Source organism: Neofelis nebulosa, chromosome 8 (genome assembly GCF_028018385.1).
Source record: "Neofelis nebulosa isolate mNeoNeb1 chromosome 8, mNeoNeb1.pri, whole genome shotgun sequence".
NCBI classification, from domain to species: domain Eukaryota; kingdom Metazoa; phylum Chordata; class Mammalia; order Carnivora; family Felidae; genus Neofelis; species Neofelis nebulosa.
In genome coordinates this window covers 133978742-134001822 of record NC_080789.1, presented here as the reverse complement: position 1 = coordinate 134001822, position 23081 = coordinate 133978742, and the positions used below count along the sequence as shown (strand labels likewise).

At 37.3% G+C, this 23081-nt stretch overlaps 2 long non-coding RNA genes across 3 annotated transcripts in view; one reads left to right on the top strand and one right to left on the bottom strand.

Annotated features, from left to right (window-relative positions):
* LOC131483607 (uncharacterized) overlaps nucleotides 1-23081 on the top strand; it is a 311404-nt gene that overhangs the window by 14576 nt on the left and 273747 nt on the right. The window lies entirely within an intron of this gene.
* LOC131483606 (uncharacterized) lies at nucleotides 9016-13865 on the bottom strand. 2 transcript variants are annotated; one of them, XR_009247802.1, is made up of 4 exons: nucleotides 13737-13865; nucleotides 11336-11397; nucleotides 10629-10695; nucleotides 9016-9292 (listed from the first exon to the last, which is right to left on the bottom strand). It is a non-coding gene; the product is annotated as an uncharacterized LOC131483606 (long non-coding RNA). The 2 variants fall into 2 exon arrangements; XR_009247803.1 differs by lacking the exon at nucleotides 10629-10695.

Genomic DNA, 23081 nt, shown 5'->3' with positions numbered 1-23081 from the left:
TCAAGTTACTAATGAAAATTTACACCTTTCCTCACCTGATAGGTTTACTGATTCCCTTACTAATCCACATAAAATTAGTATATTGAGCACTCTTAAGTGTTAATTCTTTTAGACATACTCTCCAATTAACACCATCTCTGCAGGTTAGGAAGCATCATGTAGCATCTATCCATCTGCACCATTCAAACATCTTAGAAAAAGTGTGTTTCTCAGGTACCACCTTTCATCCATTTATAGGTCTTTGTGTCACAGACTAGGAGTCTGGAGTTCTCTCTTGTCCAGAAAGAGAGCGGACACAGAATTGAATACAAGAGAGGCTAATGTCCAAAAGGAGTCAAGAGCCACAAAGAGTAATACAGTTTTGTCTCTGTATTTATTGAACTCACAAGATACTACCCTCACAGTGAACATAAAGAAAACAATATCTTACACATGTGAACATGGAGAATACAATCAGATAAACGTGTGTGTAAGAAGCAAAGGGTCTGGGGGGCAAGTGGAGCTTGTGATCTAAACACAATAGTATACTGGCATCAGATGGAAAGTAATTTCCTGCAGGTGATATAACAAGTTACTCATGATCCCATTATAGTATCTCACTAGTTAACCTTGGGTGCTTTCACCCCATGGTGGTGGCTTTCCCTCCTAAGCTTTTTTCTAGTGCATTTATGTAGGTAGAACCTATTTCCCCACATCTTGAATGACATTCAGTCATGTTGGGACCCTGTCACAACCTGTTCCTGGAAGGCATAAGGAGTAGGGACTAGCCTCTGTAGAACTCTTTTGAGTCTAATGATAAGACTCCTATCATAATAGTCGAGGCTATAAATCCTGCTCTGAGGCTATATGTGCCTTTTTTCTTTCTTTTGGCAAAAATGAGTATAAGTTCAAATCAGTTGGTCGTACGCTCTATTCATTTTCTGAAGAGGTGGGAAATAGAAAGTCCAGTTTATCTAACAAGTTGGAAAAAGGTCCTATATTTCCACCTTCACAGTGACTTTGATCTTTTGGCTGTATATAAAACAAATCAACATAGGGAAACAAATTACAATTTTAAAAAAAGTAAAAATATTAATTCTTCCACAGATACCCACCTGTGCTAGGTTCTTATTCCCATAGCATCTGGTCAGGACATGAAACATAGCTACTACATTTCTTTGACATCATATAACCCAAGATGGGTACAAAGGGTCCAACTCCATCAGAATTAGTGGTTTAGCAATTTTATATGTTAATCCTTTAAACTCTCCTATGATTTCAACACAAAAGACAACAGTAATGCAAATCATACAAACAGGCATATCAAAAGAGTTTATTCTTATTGTTTTAAAGGGAATCATGTCTAACCAATACAAACTTAAAAATACGGAAAATTAGAAGTACAATCAATAATTTATGCCCAAAAATAATGTGTGTTAACGCTTTGTTTATAGAATTCCTACTTTACCCGGTTTACCTTGTACCTATATTTTTCCCCTGGGCCTCAAAATCCTTTTGTTAATAGTAAGGTCAGATAGAGCAGTATTTTTATATTTCCAAATTTCACAGAATTAAGTTCTTAGTTTCAATTCACCTCTTATTTTGGTAGAGTGCATCTTCAAAGTTTTTTTTTTTTTTTTTTTTTCCCAATGCCGATCCTCAAACACTTTATCTTAGTGTAGACTCTGGAGCCAAAATGCCTAGATTGAATTCTGGTTCCTATGCATTATCAGTATGGGTTTAGTTACTTAACTTTTCCTGAAATTGGACACATCTATTGATGTGATAAACATAGTACGTATTTCACAGGTTTGTTGCAAAAATTATATGAGTCCATAAGTATAAACTCTTTGAAACAGGGACTAATATATAGTGAGTTTTATTTAAGTGTTACTGTTTTTTGTTTTATGATTTAAACTCTCATTTTGTTATTTTCAGTTACTTTTAAACACAAGTGACACCTTAGCACACTATAACATTTTTAGATCACTATGTTCCTTACTTTGAAACTGAGCCTGCCCTATCTTCATACTCCATATTTTGGAGACTTTGGAGGCAGTTTAATTTATATTTTTACACTTTTGAGGAAGAATGAAACAATCTGTTTTTAACATTTAATCATGTGTTTGTGTGTATTTTAACACCTAAATGTGTACAATTCTTTATTCCTAGAATTCAACATTTTTTCTAGTATGAACAGATGTATGTATCTTTTCCCCATTGGTTTTGCCAAACTCCATCAAAGGTTTTATTTGTATATTAATTGTTTTCAGCATAATAAAAGTTTCTTTTAATTTTTTTTTTATTATTGATTTTGTGTCAACTGATTTTGAATATCTTTCATTCCAAATGTTCCTTGGAAACCTTTATAATTCACAGACTGAATATTTACTCTTCCAGTTTTCTCTCATAGTATTTTATCTCCATTCTTTTTTTATCCCCCACCCCATCACTCTTGTTGATATTCTTGTTACTCTTCCCATATGACAACTTTGCTTGTCCACAGTATCAGTTCAATTCTCACATGCACCCAAGGTCTTTTTGGGTCCTTCCATCACATGTCAAAAGGTCCCATAATCACATTTTTATCTCCTATATGACAAGTATGGGAGATGCCCCCTGAGAAGCAGCATCTGGGGCAAACCTGGAGAGAATCTAAGAAACTCCCTCTGCTGCCAGTGGGTTCTCACTGTTTAGGTCTAGAGGAACCAAGAGACAGCATGGCCCCAAATCCCTCCTCCTTTTCTCAGATAGGAAGTGGCATTGGGTTTTGGTTTTTGTTTTCTTTTCTCTCCTCCTCTGAATTTTAAATGCATCAGGAGATACTTCTGATTACTTGAAGATCCTAAACTTTGCTGAGAAGCAGTGGTCCCACTCCTTGGTGGATGAGGTGGGCGCCTTAAATGAAGGTTAAGGTATTGTCTTCATGGGATATTAGGGAGTAATTGTGGCTTAATAGCCAGAAGCCTTCAACTCCGGGAAGTATTTGTTCAGGAACCAATAGGTGTCTTCTCGCTCTGCTTTTGCTAATGGCTTATTTTCATTTTGAAAATCCCTCTACTCACGGTGGTTCTGTGAACCCAAGGAAATCATGTCACTCGTACTTGATCAGTGAGAGCAGCACAGCCGCCAGGCCACAGTGATTGCTTCAGAGATGGGCATGTTATCGCTTCAGAGATAATAAATCATGAAAATTTTGTTAAACCCTCTGAAATAGTGCAAGGAACCATCCCTATCTGGGCTTGAAGCTGAGTTTACTGCCACCATCTAGCTGATACATCGAGTTTGAAACCAGCATAGAAGGAAGAAACCAAGTTCTGAATGCCTGTGTGAACCATGAATCCAACTGTACTTGAATCTACCCCACCCCAAGTCTACCCAGTATGTGAAACAGCCCATCACCTGTTTGTTCAGCAAGTCTTTGCTGGATTGACTGTGTTTTATTTGAAGAATCTGAATTAGCATAGTCAGTTTAGACTATAGCAAGATAAATGTAAACAAATAAAATAAGAAAAAATACAGATTTTCCAGATTAAGAATTACGGAGAAAAATATCCCTTTATTTGTGTGTAGAAGTCACCTGGTTTTAGGTGACTTAGTGAAGTGGGCTTGGGGAAAAGTCGACTTACTACAAGAGCCAGGAGACCTTCCAGGAAAGGTCCTGTGGATGTAAGGAAGATCTGGCCAAAATATCCATTATTCCATTAAAATTGATTGAGTGACAAAGCTATTTCTTATCCTTCACCAGTTTTCCATGTGGGTCTCTTCTAAAAAAAACACATGCCTTCTTGATGAGGACAGTAGATTTTTAAGAGTATAATACATGGGATATGCATGCTCACCCTTTTTGATATTTATTTCTTTCCCTGTCCCTTAAAAACTTACATAAATCAGGGTTGTGTTAAGTTTCTAAAATCAGACTGTTGTTTTCAGTTTCACTACAGTAGGATTATTAACAATATAGCTGGAATTTACAATATGTGTTGTTGTCTTTTTCTTTGGTTTAAAAATTAACAGGAAAAAAAAATACACAGGTGAACCAAAGGGGAGAAAAAAAGTGTACTCATTAGCTTTGGCTGCCATAACAAAATAGCATAGATTGGGTGGCTTAAACAACAAGAACATATTTCTCATGGTTCTAGAGGTTGGAAATCCAAGATCAAGGTGTGCTGACCTATTTGGTTTCTGGTGAGAGCTCTCTTCCTGGCTTGCAGATGTCTGCCTTCTAACTGTGTTCTCATATGGTGAAGAACAGGAGACAGAGCAAGTTCCCTGATGTGTCTTCCTCTAAGGGCACTGATCCCATCATAAGGGCCCCACCCTCATGGCTTCATCTAACTGTAATTACCTCCCAAAGGCCCCGTCTCCAGAACTTCAATGTGGGAATCGGGGTAACACAAACATTTGGTCCATAACGGTGTTTAAATGTCTGATAGAGGAATCCAAGCTTACTTAAATGTTGAGTACAGGTAGAGATTCGTAGCTATTTTTGCTTAACCTACCCTACTTTTGCCTCTTGTCCATCGTGAGATAATTCTCCAGATCACTAGATATTTGAGTGATTCTGATGCTTAATTGGACAAAGGCGTTGTCTTTGGAATCTGTGCTTGGGCCGTTAGGTTCCCAGTCCCATTCTTTCAAACTCTCTTTAGCTGCTTTGCTACCTGCCAACCCCATTGTTCCAGAAAGTGTATGTGGCTGGCAACCTGTTTGTCTAAGTATCTTCAGCTACAGAGGGCATAGATAAGGACACTGGTGACATCATTTTTCTCCAAAATTTCTAAATATTTTTCCCATGATTGGCTCCCATAACTATTAATAACTTCAAAAAACCCCATAAATTTAAGGGATATGATGATACCCCTATGTTTCATTTAGATATTTCTTACATTTTGATTTATGAAGAACTGTTTGAAGTCCAGGATGAGAGAGAGAGTTTTAGGGTTTTATCAACTTTTAAAATATGCTCTTTTTCTCTCTCAAAAGAATTGCAAATGTTTTATAATCTACATGTATTAGCTCACCTCATCCACTTGAACAACCAACCTGAATGTGCTGCTTCTCAGAGCTAGTTAAGAACACATCAAAGTCCTAGAGGTCAACAATGACACAAGGGGGGGGGGGGGGAAGGACAGTTCTCATGATAGTGTTTTCTATCTTATACTTTCTCCTTAACTCCGTTTAATTTCAAGTAATTTATCATTTTCCAACATGTATACATAATCTAATTTTCAATAAAATACATTGAGATGAAAAAGAAAATGTAATATTTTCCTTTCATAGCTGCATCAGTAAAAGACCTAAAGGTAACAAATTTACTTTTGTGTAAATGCTTCACTAAAAATTTTAATTTCTGCTTCAACAAGCATTGAAAGAGTACCTGTTCCTTTTAGGTCTTTTGACACTTAACATGTGTGAAATAACATGAAATATATTTTCCTTCTTGTTTTTAAAATGTGTGGTTTTCAGAAAGTATATTTCATAGTCAACAGATGGACTAAATTTTTCTGATTAAGCCTGATAGAATTTTCCAAGCTCTCGTCATGACTGTTGAATCAAGAGTGCTGGAAAGACCCTGAGAAATTCAGATTTTAAAAAAGGATGCTTCTGCTTAATGTACTCTTACCTTCATTAAAAAATTGAATTTTATAAAATTATTTTAATCCCATAAATTTGATTGGATGTTCATGTAACAAGTTTGAAAAAGGTACGTGATACATTTTGAAAGAAAAGAATGTATAATATGGCACGTATTCAGGCAGATGTATTAACTCACTACATTTATATAAAGGCATACTCTTAAATGTATCATGGAAATTTATCCTCACGTCAATCCTCAAGTTATGGAAACATTTTAAATTAGGCATAAAGTAAACACCACTCTAAAATACAGAAATAAATATCATATGGAATTACGTTCTATGTTAAGATGTTCCCCAAATATCTCATTTGAAACTATATGTCTGAGCTGGTTTCAGGAATTTCAGCAAAATGTAGTTTCAAAATCATGGATTTTTAATCAAAAGATTGATAGTCATGAACATACCATGAGATAAATTTACTGAAAATGCCATGACTAGCCTGAAATCTATCAATGCTCAAGGAAGATGTATTGAAAGATTCTTAAAAGTAATTTGATAAATGTCAACTTCTATTTGGGTAAAAATAAATATCTTTCTTATTCTAGGGCAGGCTTAGTCCTTGGTAACATTCTTATAAAAGATTATTCATAGAAGATGGAATCCTTATAACATCAACAAACACCAGTTTAAAACTAGAAAATAAGTATATTCTCTGAATTCCTACCAAAAACCAGACTCTTTAATTGAATAGATATACTAGTCCTATAAACCACAGTTTTAACTTAGTTTCACTTTGCCTTTCTTAATATAAACAATCATACCATTAATAAGTATTATGACGTACCCACTTAACACACGTAAGAATGCTTTCTTGCCTATCAATAAGAATATCAAGAGAGTGAAAGAAAAACCTATTATCTTTCATGTACTCTTAGCATGTCTGTGTGAGGTCAGTTAACTTTTGAAATGCAGGCTGCTGGGTTAAAAAAATGTGTTTTTAGGTGTGCATGTACACCTATATCTATATATCTATGTGTCTATATATCTGTATCTATATTCATATGTTTGTAAAAATGTAAATGTGTATGTATCAACACATGCACGTGTGTTTGCATCTTTATGAGGATGTATACATATGGATACACATACTGCATCAACTCTGTTCCTCCACAGAATCCATGCCAAGCAGGAATTCATTGGTGTAAACCTTTGTGAAGGGTAAAGGAGAAGGGAGCAGAAGTGGCAATGTTGGTCTGACATCTGTGAAAGATGAGAGGGAAGGACTGTAGCACAATTCTGAGAGATTCTTGCTGGGGTGATGGTAGTGAAGATTGTCTGTTAGAAGAGCTCCCTTATGGCTGACTCCAGTACTCCTACCAAGCACAGTCATTAGCTAGGGACAACCCAGGGAGACTGAGGCCTTGATCCCAAGCCTGGGGGGTGGATCCGGAAGATGTCAGCTACCTACTCTTGGTGCAGCAGGTTGTCTCTTGAAGGGGACCTGAGTAGTGCAAGCCCAAGGCTGCCACACACATACATATGTAAATCTGTATTCTAGAATGGTGAGCCTTTCTGAAGCTAAGATTATTTGTGACCTTCTCAACTTTTTATTCGTTCCCCAGGATTCTACAGTGTTAGGTGGATTTTTAAAGAGTGATAGGCATTTTGAAGGGAGAGGTTATGCATAGCCAAACACGTTTCACATTCTTTAGCAATCTGTATAGGATAGGGATTATTATTTTTAAAATACTGTCATATTTCCAAGTTGGCTGATAGTTCGATCATTTCTTCTGCCAAAAAGGATTATTATTCTTGGAATTCTATTCAGTATTGTTGAATATCACCTTTGGTTCATTAATCACCGGAAACACACACATCAGAGTTTTGTCGATGCCTATGGTCAGAAATACTTAGACCTGAGTTTCAGATTTCAAACATCCGAGTGTACTACTTCCAATTTTGTAGGTGCAAAGAGAAAGAGTGGGGTGCAGCTCCAGCAGATACATGTGGCTAGTGTCAGAAGTGAAGTATGCAAATTCCTGTGAGTTCGCTCTAGGAGAGGGGTCAGAAGGGAGCAGAACAAAATAGCTCTTGTTATTGAGCGAGTGTTAGAGCCCTGGCACCAAATTCGTATGTCAAAGCACTTCCCCCAAAGTATGGAATTGAGGCCTTCAGGGAGTGAAGTCATGAGAGTGAGGCTTCCATGATGGAATTAGATGCCTTAGAAGAAGAAGAAGAAGAAGAAGAAACCACAGCTGGCTTTCTCTCTGCCATGTGAGGACACACCAAGAAAGTGGCTGACTGCATGCGAAGAAGAGAGTTCTCACCAGACTCAACCATGCTGGCTCCTTGATCTTGGACTTCCCAGCCTCCAGACCTGTGAGGAGTACACTTTGGTTGCTGAAGCCACCCAGTCTATGGCATTTCATTGTGGCAGCCTGAACTGGTCTTCTCCCTTATGTCAGAGAAGGGAGGGAGAGAAAGATGAATCAACCATTTCTGTTTGAGGGCATCTCACATCATCTGCTGAAAATGGGAATACAGAAAATTCCTGAGTCTGATGTGGTGCCAGGAGGAAAAAAAAAGCCCAGAACAGAACCATGCGATAGAAAGCCAACCTATTGACCAGTGACTTTGTCACATCTACAGAAATAGAAGAGGAACGGGGTAGCCCATGGATGCAGATTATTGAAATCCACCGAAGCCAAGGAGCTCAGAGACCATTTTGATCAGTGGTGCTGAGAGCCCAGGGCACTGTGTGTTTGAAAACACTTTCCCTTCTCACCCACGGTACCAGTAAACAGGACCTGACTTTGAGTCGGGGTTCCTGCAAGGGAGAAGAAAAGAACTGAGTCTACATTTTTCTAGCCCAGTTTGTGTTGTTCACGCACTCTCCATTGTTCTTTCCCTGGCTGGTGCCACACTTGTTTAAAGCTCAAACTTCACAGAGCCTGTGCCATTGAGTTTCTTTCCCCTGCCAAAGTGAACTGCTCAGATTTCTCCTTAAGTGTTACCAAAACCTCCTGAAGGAAAAGAGAAGTCGTTTGTCAGATATTGTTGAAGGCAAAGAGGGCCTTTCAGCTGATAGTAATTTTATTTTACAGATCCTTTATGGACTTTAAATGTGCTCCTTTATATATATATATATATATATATATATATATATATATATATATATATAGTCTTAGAAAAAAATGAAAAGATAGTGATATTTGGGACTATGAAGCCACCTTTTTACTTCTGAATGGCAGAATTGCAAAAACGCAAAAATGCTGTGACAGTCTATGAAAGGTTTTAAATATATATATCTCATAACTGTTAAAATTTAAAAATGTATTCTTTCCTAGAGTAATATATTGATGTTATTTCATCCTAAACAGGGGCATTTCTAAACTTCATATAACAGTGCTTTGTGAGCTTTAGAAAGTAATAACAATAATAATAACAACAACAATAATAGCAATTCTCAGCCTTGTATTTTGTAACTAAGAAATCTGGATCATTCAGATAAAGTTCAGATACAAGCATCTGAACGTCAGGTGCTTATCCTGAACCTATCGGAGTTCACCAATCTCTTCTGCATGTGAGATGCAATTTGATGTGTGCCTAGGGTGAATTTCTTTGAGCGGTGAATAATTTCCTTGCTCTCTGGTCTTCAGTGCTGATTAGTTCTTTCTTCTTTGGCTTGTTCATACAAAGGATGCTTTGACATAAAGAAAGCCTGGAAACATCTAGAAAAAAAGAAACAGAATTACACAGTTAAAAAAAAATCCAGAGACTTTTATTAGTGCACTTTGTCTATACATAAACCCATATATGGTTCCAAGGAACGGATGATATTTTTAACTATGTGAGTTAGTTCATTTTAATTAAAGCAAATGTAGACTTTTGATCTACGGAATAAACAATCTAACAATAGGAAAAATGCAATCTGTCGAGGCATATTTGAGTTATTTTGCAGTAATTGGCTTGGCAGCAGCTTCAGTCACAGATTTCTGTTTCACAGATTGTCCCCAAATGAATAAAGGTTTGCTTTGAAATGTAATTAATATTACGTTCAGCTGCAAGACATTCTCAGGTTGTCAAAGGAATTTGAAGGAGGTAGCTGCAAAAAGTGAACAAAATAAAAGTGAAACTGGAAAGTAAATTAAGTCAAATTAATGCGCAAAAGTAAACTGGACCGATACAAAATGTCAGTGTCATGAACTAGATTTTAAGTTCACTGTCCCGTGAATATTAAAATGATGAGTGTGGCTACATAATTCACTGGGTCATCTGTTTATTAACAATGATTACCTTGTCTTAAACATGAGGGGGTGTGGGGGCCTGAGAGCAGAGATGAAGCGGGACTGAGCTCATCGGGGCAGCACTTGGGGGAGTGAGCCCCCTGAATTCAGCACCCACCCCAAGCCATGCTTCTTTTTCAACTGCAACCTCGACTGCTCACTGCAGGCCTTCAGGTAAGTATTGAATTCTGTTAGTGAAGAACATAAACACTAGTTTCATGTATTCGGATACTAATGCTTTACATCCCAATACATTTCCACAATTTCCTAATGACAACCATTACATTTTAGTAGGGGCTTTGGGTCTGTACAGAACACCGAGAGTAAATAGAAACCTGGTTGCAGCTAATCATCTCCTGAGATGTCCTACAACCCTGTATATTTAAAACTCCAAGGTCCAAGATAGACCTATTATTAAATATAAGGAGTAGGAATTGCACACACTGCTGGCATCTTGAATAGCTTCCCCCCCCCCTTTTGATTAGGAGATTTGTGAACACAGTTGTATTCATTATCCTTGAAGAATTTGACTGTGGTAATTAATGTGAAAGTTAAAAAAATATAGATTGTAATGTATAAATAAGAACATATGGTTTATGAAAGAATAAGCTCATGAATTTTTTTTCAATCTGTTCTACCGGCATTAGATTTTCAGCCTTAAAATATATCATTAAAAGGTGTAATTATTTAACAAATCAGCAGAAATTTGGTATTTTTGCAGAGTAGAATTTGTATTGGAAAATTATTCTCTGTTCAAACATATAGATGGTTTCCTACTCACATTTAACCCTGTCTCTTGGTGACATATATCACTCGCATTGTGTCATACCAGCCTCAACCTGTCGCACCTGGAGAATTTGATAACACAAAGAAGCTTGGGAAGGATATTTTGAAAGGAAAGAAAAGGGGGAAGATTGGAAATGTGTCTTACTGTATATCCTAAATCTGGCTGGAAGACCAGCTTTTGAACAAGCTGTTATTTTCCACATGGGAGTAGCATTGCTACAGTAAAATGCCAGATTTCATCCATCATAATGTCATGGCTCATATTAAAATGTCTTCAGGGACCGAAGGGAGGGATGGGCAAAAGACATCAAATCAATTTTCAGGCAATTGCTATGGTTTTCAGAAACTAAGCCCTATGTGATAGTGTTATGGCTGCACAAAGGGAGGTTATAAATAAGGTCCATACATCAAGGGAGGAAGTAATTTGGAAAAAGAAAGCTGATTTGACTTTTGTGTGAATCTGAACATATGGTTAGGGCACAGCTGGGTTATCATTCTATACATTCTTACAAGAGAAAAGAACCAAATCAACACTTCAGAGAAATTAGCCCCTAACCAGAGTCTTGAAACCGACATCTCTGAAACCATATATCCCTCTTGATCAGCTGATGAGGACCCACAGTTATTTTGCGTTTATTATTTAATTACAAGAAAATCTAGTCAAGCCTCATTTTTCGATGACCTTGTTAGCCAAGAACTAACCTCTGTATGAAGATGTCATTTCCTCAGAGGGTGGGGAAGAAGGATTGGCTCAGTTAAGAGACCTGAAATGCAGATGGCCTTTCATAAATGAAATTCCTCCTTCTTGGTTGAGCAGCTCATCGTTAAATTCATAAGATGCAAAGCACCGCAGCCTATATTTGGCAATACTGCCTCTACTCTGTAAACAATCTGTCTTCCAAGACCTTAATCATCACTAAATAAGCCTTTCATGGAAAAATTGAAAAGACGTGGATAAGAGGGAACCTTGTGGTATTTCCATGCATTATTGTAACTGAAAACAGAGAAGTGAATAGTGTGACATGATCTTTCCAACAGAATAAAAATTAAAATCTAAGTGTCTGTGATAGTCTCATCTTCTATTGAGACTTTAATTATGACAGTATAAAAGATATCTTTCTTATAAACTGGAATCACAGTAAATCAACATATACAACAAAAATACTTTCATCAGTGTTGCCAGTGCATAATTTTTGTCATCTAATTTGAGGGAATTCAGCTTTGTAAAAGTACTAATCTTCAAATGCTGAAATTGTTACATGTTGGAAGAAGCTGTGTTTCAGTTTTCTGATCATCAAAGTAAGTTAGTACATACTCCTAACCCTAATGAAGGACATACCATGGTGACATATTAATGACATATTAGTGGACTCACAACACCAGATGCAATTATGGGAGACAGAGTGTAAAAACAGTATATTTTTTAAAACTAGAAAATGTACAGAGATGATTAATAAGGAGCCTGATTTTTGAAGTGACAAATTATACAAAGATTGAGAAAATAAACTGCCTTAAAATTTTGCAATAAGCATCACAGCTGGAAATAGTCTAATATTCAGCTGTCCTGGGGGTGAGGGGAAAAGATGCTTTCTTTGAATTTTTTAGTTTTGCTTTGTCCACATCTAAATAAGGAATTTCAAAGACTCTCAGAGGTCAAAATCAGTAAAGGAAGTCCAAATAGTTTTAAGTCAATGTAGATGACTCTTTTAACAAGATATAAACAAGGTTCTCTTATCAAAAAAATGTTTGATGCACCATTAACACTAACGTGGTTCTTGCTGTTTAATTATGTAGTCATTTGATTCTCAATTTTAGTAGATATATGCAATGTGGTTTTAGTGTTATGTCCAACAGAATAAGTTTGTTCAACGTGTGTGTGTGTGTGTGTGTGTGTGTGTGTGTGTGTGTGTGTATTAGCAATACAACACACGGAGTTAGCTTAAGTGAGTCATTGATTTATGTCAGAAAAGGAATGGTAAAGAACACAGCTATTTTGTAGAAGCTCTTGATAAAATTCTCTGACCAGAGTGAGAGTAAATCAATCAAGGACCTCATTATTGGTTTATAATTTTATTGGAATGATCATTCTAAGCTTTCCATGGATACCATGAGACTTGTAGATTGCTGGAGCTACCACCATCTTAAACATTCACTTTTTTGGCCTTAGTTTCTTAAAACACTGAAGGAAGCATTAAGCCAAGAAGCACTGCAGAGTAATGTTTTGTAGGTAATTGCTTTCCAAAAATGATGAATCTTGATGTGAGTTGAGAGCATTGTTTCGGTTTTTATATTCCACCATTACTTTGTCATTTTTAATTAATATACACATACAATAATATAATGTTTACTCCTATATCATAGGATTCATTCATTTAGCAAACAGTTGTTGAGAGTTTGCTATGCAAGATCTAAGTGCTGGGGTTACCAAAAAGAATGATGAATATTATTATTATCATTGCTGAAATGTATTGAGTATATCAAGCACTTTCCATACCAAATTCACTTAATACTCATAAGAACACTATAGGTTAATAATTTCTATAATCCCCATTTTATAGATGGGGGAAGTGAGCCTTTGAGAGCTTAGATGGACCTTGCCTAAGGCAACAAAGATGATAGCTTGGAAGGTAAATTCAGGACTTCCAGACTCTGAATGTTTGGCCATCTGAGCTCTCAAGGAGCCATATGTCATGAGATAAGGTTATAAATACAATATATCATTCAAACTGGAGCATCTTGGAAGACATAGGGAACAAAAAAAAAATCACATTGAAGGTGGGTCATGAACTTTTGAGGGAGTTTTCATAACATCATCACTGACCTGTCTCAGAGAAAACTCCACAAACCCTGCTAAGCTTCTATTTTTTTCACCTGCGCTTGGAGAGTGAGCCCCCCTGAATTCAGCACCCAGCCCCAGCCATGTTTCTTTTATGTCTTCATTGTTGAGAAGAATGTTGGGTGTGTGGCTAAGATCCCTCAAGTGTCTTTACGACGAGTAAAGAACAGTTGTAATTCCTGGCATAAGAATTATCCTCCTATATCATAATCCATTTCAGTATCAGGACTCTGCAATTTCTCTACCCCCAACACACGTGATACTCACCTCAGTGGAGATATGCTGTGTCCTGCACAGATTTAAACATACAACTTTTCTTCAGACCACAAAGTAACAGCTCCTAACTGCACCCAAACATGGCTTGCTGCCTATGATTTGTTTTAATAAGCATGTATTCTGTTGATCAGTAACACAGCCACTCGAATAAGGAACTTTGAACTTGGAATCAACACCAAAGGAAACTGTAACAGTCACCCAGACCATGGCCTAAATCAAACATTATATTACTGTCATAGATAAAATTCAAGGTAGGTAGGTGGGTTGTTTAATTGGATGATTTGGGAAATTGAAAAATGCAGCTAAGCAGTTAAGAAGTCAGGGGATCTGGAGTTCAATTGTCGGGTTTGGATTTTGGCTTCATTGTTGGCTAGCTCTGCATTTTGGATAAATTCACCCTAACCCTCAAATTTCTTAATGTGTAAAGTAGGAAAAAGAATAGTCTCTCTCTCTCACACACACAGTTGCTATGAGAATTAAATGAGATAACCTGCATAAGCCCTTTAGATAAGTGTCTGGGATTCACTTAACACTAAAAAAATGGGAAAGTAGTTAGCTTTTGTGAACCAGCGACTTAGGCTAAAAGTTGTACTATCTGTACTTATCTAGCTATATATACTTAAAATGGATGGCTCCAAAGCTGAGAATCAGAAAACATCCTACAGGCAGCAGAAGGAATCAGGAGAGTGGATTCAGACTGCCATGTGATATTGTTTGTGCCAGTTAGGAATTTGAAAATTAAATGTTTTCCTCCTCTGAAAATTTTATTGTTTTGTCTCTTTTGCATGTTTTTCTTCATTGAAGTTTCCTTTTTCTCCCCCATTCTCTTATCTCTCTCTTTCCATGTCTTTCCATCACTTCTTATATCTTCCCCTCCCTTCTCTTGTCCATCCTTTTGTTTGCTTCCTCTTGTCTGCTATTTCTTACTACAACTGTATTCTTTACTCTTATTCTCTATTTTTCCTTATCAACTTATTACCCTTTTTTTTTTTTGCCTTCTCTCTGTTCTTGCTTTATTCTATTGTAATATTCTTCAACTAACCCTTTTCTAGTTCCTTGTATTCATAAATATAGTCAACCATGTAAAGGACTTTGACCCTCTGGGGGAGGGACAATACTTTTCAAGTATTAACTAGCATTAATACCTGCTTGCCCTTCATTCACTTGTATCCCAGAGTTGTTTTTGTTTGTTTGTTTTTGTTTGTTTGTTCTTTCCCATCTAGGACACTGTGGAATGAGAGAGCAAAAAAAGTGAGAAATTTTGTGCTTTTAGGTTCAAAAATTTAGATCCAGTAGTAAAATAGGGAAAAGTTGAATGTGTAGCCTTTGAGTTCTGTACAAGAAGCTCCATGCTGAGGGAAAAGAGCAATAGCTAGAGAAAGAATACTGTTGGAAGCCAGTGTGGATGATAAAGGTGACTCTGTCATTTCCCTATCTTTTTGGTATGAGAAGATAGAAGGTTAATAGATATTCTTTAAATATGGAGATCCAAGACTGGAAGAGAATATATTTGCTTTCCATTTGGAAATCTGGAGGCAGCAGCTTTTTACATGTGCCCCGCACCACTGTGGGGAAGTAGTCACTACATTGGATGCAGAGACAAAGGCATTGAGAGCCAAGTCATAATGTGTGTGGGTATTTGAGCAGCTAAATATTTCTAGTGTCTGCATAGACAAGGAAGGAAGGAAGATAGATACATCGAAAGAAAGAAGAGCCGTAGATCCAAAGGGTTACCAAGTCTATGAAGAGAGGATTTTAAAGGGTGGGCTGTTCATTCAGTGGGCACGTCAGGATTTGTAAACTTAGATGCTGTGGATATTGGTTCTAATAAAGACCATAAGGGAACAATTACACATCTCAGTGAGAGCTAACACAGGATGGATCAAGGCCATGCAGTGTTGTTTTTCCCCCCATGAGTGTTTTCACACTGCATAAACCCCTGAGGTTAGAATTGATCCTAAGGAGAAACAGATATGGGAGGAACATTGCTGAATATGACGGCAGTTACCTAAAAGTGCCCGGATTAAGTTTTAGCCATGTACCTGGAATGGAAACTCTAAATGGAAATTAATGCAGTTGGGGGTCACACCAAGCTTTTTGACTTTAGAAAAGAAACATACCTACGTGATATTTCCCATTCTCTTATGTCTGCATCCGTCCACAATATTGCTAGCATTAATATTATAATAGGTGTTTACGGCATTCATCCATTTAGTATGGCTTTTGGAATCAAATAGACCTGACTTCAAATTCCTATTCTATTCCTTGCTAACTGTATGACCTTGGGACAGATACTTATCATTTTCAAGCTCTACTTTCCTTCTTTATAAATTACGGATAATAATATGTAGCATAATGATGGGGAAGAGCGTGGCAGCTTACAAATTGTGGCACTTACTAAATGGTAGCTCATGTTAATAATATTATAAGCATGTGTAATTTGCCATTTTCCAGATTGATAAACACAAATCATAAATCTGATTTCTTTTGTAAACGTTTGTCAACAACACAAAGTGTATTTTAGTTTGAGTGATCAACATAGTTTTTGCATGCAGTTACTTTCAGGATAAATTAATTATTATAGTAGATGTATTAATTATATAATTAATAATTATAGTAGAACTATAGAACCATTCCAGGCACACAAAGGTGTATATCCTTCCTAAGTTTAGGAAGCCTTTGCAACAAGGAAAATGTGCAGCGATGGGTCAAACACAAAAAGAATTATGGGGTGCCTGGGTCCCAGCTCTTGCCTTTGGGTCAGGTCATGATCTCACGGTTGCTGGGTTCAAGCCCCATGTAGGGCTCTGCGCTGGCAGTGTGGAGCCTGCTTGGGATTCTCTCTCCCTCTCTCTCTGACCCTCCCCTGCTCATGTGCTCTGTCTCTCAAAAGAAATAAATAAACTTAAAAAAAAAACACACACACAAAAAGAACAAGATCATGGCATCAAGGAATACAGAATAAATATGTGCTGGAAAATTTATTATTTTCTGAATATTTATACAAAAGCGATTTTTATTATTTATTTTTAAGGCTATAATACTTAAAATAGTTTAAAGAAATTAACTCCATTTGTAATATGTTAAAATGTGCTATTATAAGAGAGAAAGATTATAGAATCACAAAAAAAACAAGTTTCTACTCCAGAATATTTTCACCCTTAATAAAGCAGAAACATTTTTATGTAATTGTCCAGAATCATGTATTTTCCTACATTTTAGATTTGTATAATTTGTTGCAGTTTTTAAATGAGGTTTTATATTGTTATTTTTCTGTGTAAGGTATATTTGAAATTCATACATTTAAGTGTTTGAAACTCACATGATTTTCTTAAAGTAAAATGAAAATTAAGCTGTAAATCAAATTACTGAATGAAACTACTCCACTTAATTGGTAAACCATTTAAATCTTCCCTATATTGAATATATTGGTATAGTTTTCATCTACAGATTGTAACAATAACTTATTTTTAAGATCTTGACTAATATAATCCCCATCCATATCTATGTTTCAGTCCTAGAAAAGATTGATTTGTGCAGTATCTGAATGCATTTGTCTTCATTATTAGAAAGATATTGGTTGCTCTGGTAATCATTTTAGGGAGGAAGATGTTTTATCACTGAGGATGTAGCACTTTTTCTCACTATACTGAAAATCCCATGTACGAGCACCCTGATAGGTTTTACATTATAACCATCTTAATCTGCAAAGAAGCAAGAAAAAACAAGCATCACTTACATTTTCCCCAGGAAACTCAGAGTCTATATGAGAATTTGTAGATAACCCTTTCCAGGCATTGTGTTGTTCTAGGGAGTGGTAAATCAGACGTGGCTTAGAGAGAGAGAGAAGATGGTTTCTCTTGGCCTGTTGATCGTTGCCTTAAAAAGTGGTATTTGTAGGTTGAAACAAATAAAGTATTGAAAGAGAATTACGTTGGGAAGTCTCATTAGGATTCGCATTTCATAATCACAGACTCCCTCCATCCTTCAGAATTATACAAAGTCACTGTGTTTTCCTCAGCTTGATGGCCCTGCCATCTCCTGTCCTTCCCAGCAGCACCTGCATTTGGCCTGCTCCTTGCCAGCAGTTAGGGCTTACCCTTCATGTTATTAGGCAACATTATTTTGGTTAGTCTTTGATTGTACTGTTTTCTCTCTGCATGCTCCTTCCCACCTAATTTTCCATTTATTTACCCTTCAAAGGCTTCTTTATACTCACTGTTCAGACCTGCACTTGGCTGTCCACATTGGAAAGATTTATTGTCCCCATTCTATTATCACGATCATGACTTGGTGAGTAAGAGTGTATGCAGCATTGAAGCTATCACCATAGGCCTCTTAGAAGCACACATGTGCATTAAAACTGAGCAAATGCACCTAAAAATGGGTTGGTTTTGAATATTTTTAGTTTTGAGCAGCCAACTTTGATCCTACAGCTCTTAGGATTAGAGAATTTTGTACAGTGAGAATTTTTCTTTTAGCCCATTGACTTTCTTTTTTTTTTTTTTTTTTTTTTAATTTTTTTTTTTTTTTAATATTTATTTATTTTTGAGACAGAGACAAAGCATGAACAGGGGAGGGGCAGAGAGAGAGGGAGACACAGAATCGGAAGCAGGCTCCAGGCTCTGAGCCATCAGCCCAGAGCCTGACGCGGGGCTCGAACTCACGGACCGCGAGATCGTGACCTGAGCCGAAGTCGGACGCTCAACCGACTGAGCCACCCAGGCGCCCCGAGCCCATTGACTTTCTACCTGCTCAAATTTCCTAATCCTACAAAATTATTTTATTTTCTTTGACCAAACCTTTTACTCCCTATCTCATTCTTTCTAGTATCTATAGAAAAGAGCAGACAAATTTAGCTTGGATGCATATTGATTTGAAGTTTGGTTCAAGAAACAAACTTTAAACCCAGGTTCAAGGTCATCATTATATGTTACTACAAGACTGTGAATTCTCACTAGAATGTAAGCTCCATGAAGGCAGATGTTTTTGACTCATAATTTACTTGCCTATCCTCAATGCCTAGAATCTCGCCTGGCATATAGTAGCTATTCAGTAGAAATTTGTTCAACAAATGGATCATTCTTCTCCATAATCACCAAAACTGAAATCAAAATAAATTGCACACATACAAGTTTATTATGTTCCTCAAAATTTCACTAAACAACTGCTCAAGGCTCTGTTTTAGGGATAATAAAAATTAGATGTATCTGTTTACAAACCTTACAGTCATTTTTTTTTAATTTTTTAACATTTATTTTTGAGAGAGAGTGCCAATAGGGGGAGGGGCAGAGAAAGAGAGGGAGACACAGAATCCGAAGCAGGCTCCAGGCTCCGAGCTGTCAGCACAGAGACTGACGTGGGGCTCAAACTCATGAACTGTGCTCATGACCTGAGCTGAAGTTGGACTCTCTACGAGCTGAGCCACCCAGGCACCCCAAATTTACAGTCATATTAAGAACTGAAGACAGCATTGAACAAATGGAAGTATTTCATGGGAATCTGGTTAAAATATAATTTATAAATAAAGATTTCATAACTTGACATGAAACATATGCATACATTTGTATATACACACAGGAAGAGTGAGTGTATGCACTCATTACCCACACTCTGCCTGAGACCAAATGAACATAGATCTTGAGCAGCTAATATGGGATAAAGAAATCTGATGAAGGAACCTTAAGTCTTCTTAAAGGGAGAAAACAAACAACTTCTATCCATACCTTTGCAGTAACTGAATGGAAGTCAGTGGGGGAAATAGGCTTCAGTACGTGGAATTTTACTGTCTAGGCACATTTTTTTCAGAGGATAACCTAATGCATTTGCATGGTAGGGTAGGAGAAAGTAAGCAAACCAGGAAAACAGTCAGCAGCAGAAAGAGAGCCTGAGTCTGGGGCAGGAAGCATCTCTCCACATGGTCAAAAGGTTGCTCCCGTAGTGCTCCATCACCTCATTTGTGACACTAAGGGTGAAGGGGACATCACAGGGCTTGCCTGAAATGCCTGGATGTCACCAATGGAGGTAACTATTAAGACTGCCTTATGTAAAGTCTGACTCTTCTAATCAGCCCTTCCTTTTGAACTTTGAGGGGTTTGTGGGCTGAAGGAATTTTATCTCCAGGACCTTCAGGGAGTGATTTATTACTCAAATTTATCCTAAACTTGTGCCAGGATCCTGATGGAGCCAGCAATTTGTGGGAGTGAAATCTCTCAAATATAGAGAATTAGTCTCTTAACTAAATTTTCTGTTGTAGTATGTTGGGATTTGTTATTTCCTTTTTGACAGTGCACTGTGAGTTTTAAAAGATAACTGTAGGGGCGCCTGGGTGGCTCAGTCAGTTGGGCGGCTGACTTTGGCTCAGGTCATGATCTCGTGGCCCGTGAGTTCGAGCCCCGCGTCGGGCTCTGTGCTGACAGCTCAGAGTCTGGAGCCTGTTTCGGATTCTGTGTCTCCCTCTCTCTCGGACCCTCCCCCGTTCATGCTCTGTCTCTCTCTGTCTCAAAAATAAATAAACTTTAACAAAAAATTTAAAAAAAGATAACTGTATGTTTGGCCAGAAAGTGTATTTGTGTGTGTGTGTGTGTGTGTGTGTGTGTCTGTGTGTGTGTTTTGAAAATGCTCAGCTAAAGAGGTTATTTCAGGTTGAATAACAGTTGAAAAATGAAAACTGAAAGTGAGTCCTATTGTGAAGAAAAGACCCCTTTGTAATGAAAACACACCCTCTCGTGCCACTTAATCAAAAACAGATCCAAGAAGAATTTTCTATCCCAGTGATTCTCAATCCTGCCACAAAGAGCTTTTTAAACATACTTATTTCCAGGCCTCATCCCAGGCCAATTAAGTTAGAATCTCTTGATGTGGAGCCCAGGTAACAGTATGATTTTTAAAAGCTCCTCAATAGTTCAGACATACAGCCTGAGTTGAGGAGAATTGATCAGACCCTGTTCTCATGTGTTAAGTGTCAATGGAATGGTATTCCAGAAGTCGGTTTGTGGAGCAATATTTGTATTTGGAAATACATTTTCTCAAATGAACAGTGTTATACATCGTGGTTAATTCCCTAGGTCTTTCCATAAAAGCCTAATTAAGCCCACTGTATCTGAAGCTTAGTACTCCACTAATGAAATTACAGAACTTAATCACCATGAATAACAGTGTTCTTGCAAAAATAGGCTCTGAATTCTAAGGGCAGAAGGATAGAAAACAGACTTTTGCCTGTAGGCCAGTCAGGAGCCCAGCTCTGTCCCTCCCTGCAGACCTCCCTCCAAGGCATGAGTCCCCAAAGAGTTTGCCTCTCAAGTCCCTGCTTTTCATCCATCAGGTCGAGTTTAACCAGCCAGCTTTGCTTCCACTGCTCCAGCAGTGTTCCTTGCCAGGTGCTCCTTCCTTCTCTAGATACAGATAGAGGACCTAGTCCCCTGGCTCTCTTCGCCGTGTGTGTGTGGGGGGGGGGGGGGGAAGGGGGGGCTTGGCTGGCGTTGTTTTCTCTACTCTCCCTTACTGCTTGTTAAGTAATGGGTTGTCTTCTCCTAGCAATGTGAAAGACACCAGAGATAAAATGAATTTTCCTATGCTTATTCCTTTCATCATTTTTTCCCGCTAATAAACATCCATATACTTTACTCTTCCAGTAAAGGATACTTCTGAAAGTAAAATGGGTGCAACATAACTGTGCTGGGACAGCAGAAGTAAACTGAGACAGCTCTAGGGGAAAAGAAATGTTTGTTCCCCCTAAAAGTGAACTTTTGGCCACTCAAAAGATGGGATAAGATTCATCTGCATTTCGTCACAGACACTGAACGCCTGCATGGCTTTAAAATAGAGTAGGAATGAAGTTGAATGGGGAGTGTTACTATTACTAAGGGAGATACGTATGAGGCAATAATAATCTTAATTTATTTTTCCCTTGGCTATACAAATTACCACTCTGATCCAGAATCATCACTCTGCTTTGGGGTGACATTCAGTAATGAGATGTGTCGGGTGAGTAAATAGTTGGATAAGGAGAGAGAAGTCCTTACCTAATAGTAGTCTGAATAAAAGGAAATGAATTGAAAGTCCACAGGAGTTCTAAGATATAGAGACTTGTAGCCACTGAGTCACTGACAAATATGTTGGCTATTGTAGGTCAAGGGCATTCTTTTGTCAGGGATAACAGTGAGCTAGACAAAGAAACATGAGAACTCTTCATAAAACCCAAATGTTAAAAAGGGAATAAGTAGTTCTGGGACTTGAGAGCTTTTTATACCACTGTCCTTTGTTAAAAAATACCAAATTTTAATGAACTGAGTTATGTCTACTGCTTCTTATCCAGATGCCTTCCCGTGCCTCTTCTTTCCAATTGTGTGCACATGGCTGGCATCTAGTGAGTCAAACCAAGATGGCAGTATCTGGTGCCTCCAACTCAGCTGGGAGTGAGTCCATCTCTACTTATGTGGACATCTGTCAGAGGACATTTCTACCCCTTTCTGCATAGCAAAGATGGAGAAAAAGGAGCTAGGGAAATCAGTACGTGAAATGTCAACCTCATGGCACATTGATTTTTTGGATTTCCTTATTTGTCCCTCTGGGAAAATCATTCATATGACACTTGGCACAATTAGTCATCCAGCCTTATGTACTGGGATTTTGAATGCCTTCAGTTTTTGAGCAGACTGGCAATATGTCCAATATGATTGATCTTGTCATTATTTTCCTTCAGTTTGAATTTATGATCTAATGATCAATTTGATCTCTAGGGAATATTTGAAAGTGAACTGATTTACTCCTTTTTATCAGTCCCATTTTCCTAATTCAAGATATCTGACAACCAAATCAAGTCTTTTGGCCCACATAAAAATCAATTATTAGTATTACAGCGACCAGATACTATTAATTAATATGATTAGAAATAATACATCCTTAAAAAAGAGTTTTCTTACTATTATGTCTATTTTGTTAGATTTCTAATATCCAAATTGATAGATACATAAAAATTACTCCGAAGGAATATTCAATTATTTAAAAATAATTATTAAACATATGCTATTTGCTGTACACTTTGAAATTTATAGATGTTTTATTTGCTCTTCATAGTCAATACCTGAAATAGCATTGTTTTTGAAGAAAAGGAAACAAACTCAAAGATAAGTAATATTCTACAATTATATAGCTTTAATGGTTGAGTCAAGATAAAAAAAAAAACTTTCTCTTACTCAGAAGCTTGGGTCTTAACTACTGTCCTCTTTCATCCGTTGCTAACATATTTTTTTTCATAATCTTCCTCCATACATTTGTCTTTTCAATTCTGGAGAGTGCCAAAGAAAGCTTATAGCCTTCAGCTGGCTGCTCCAA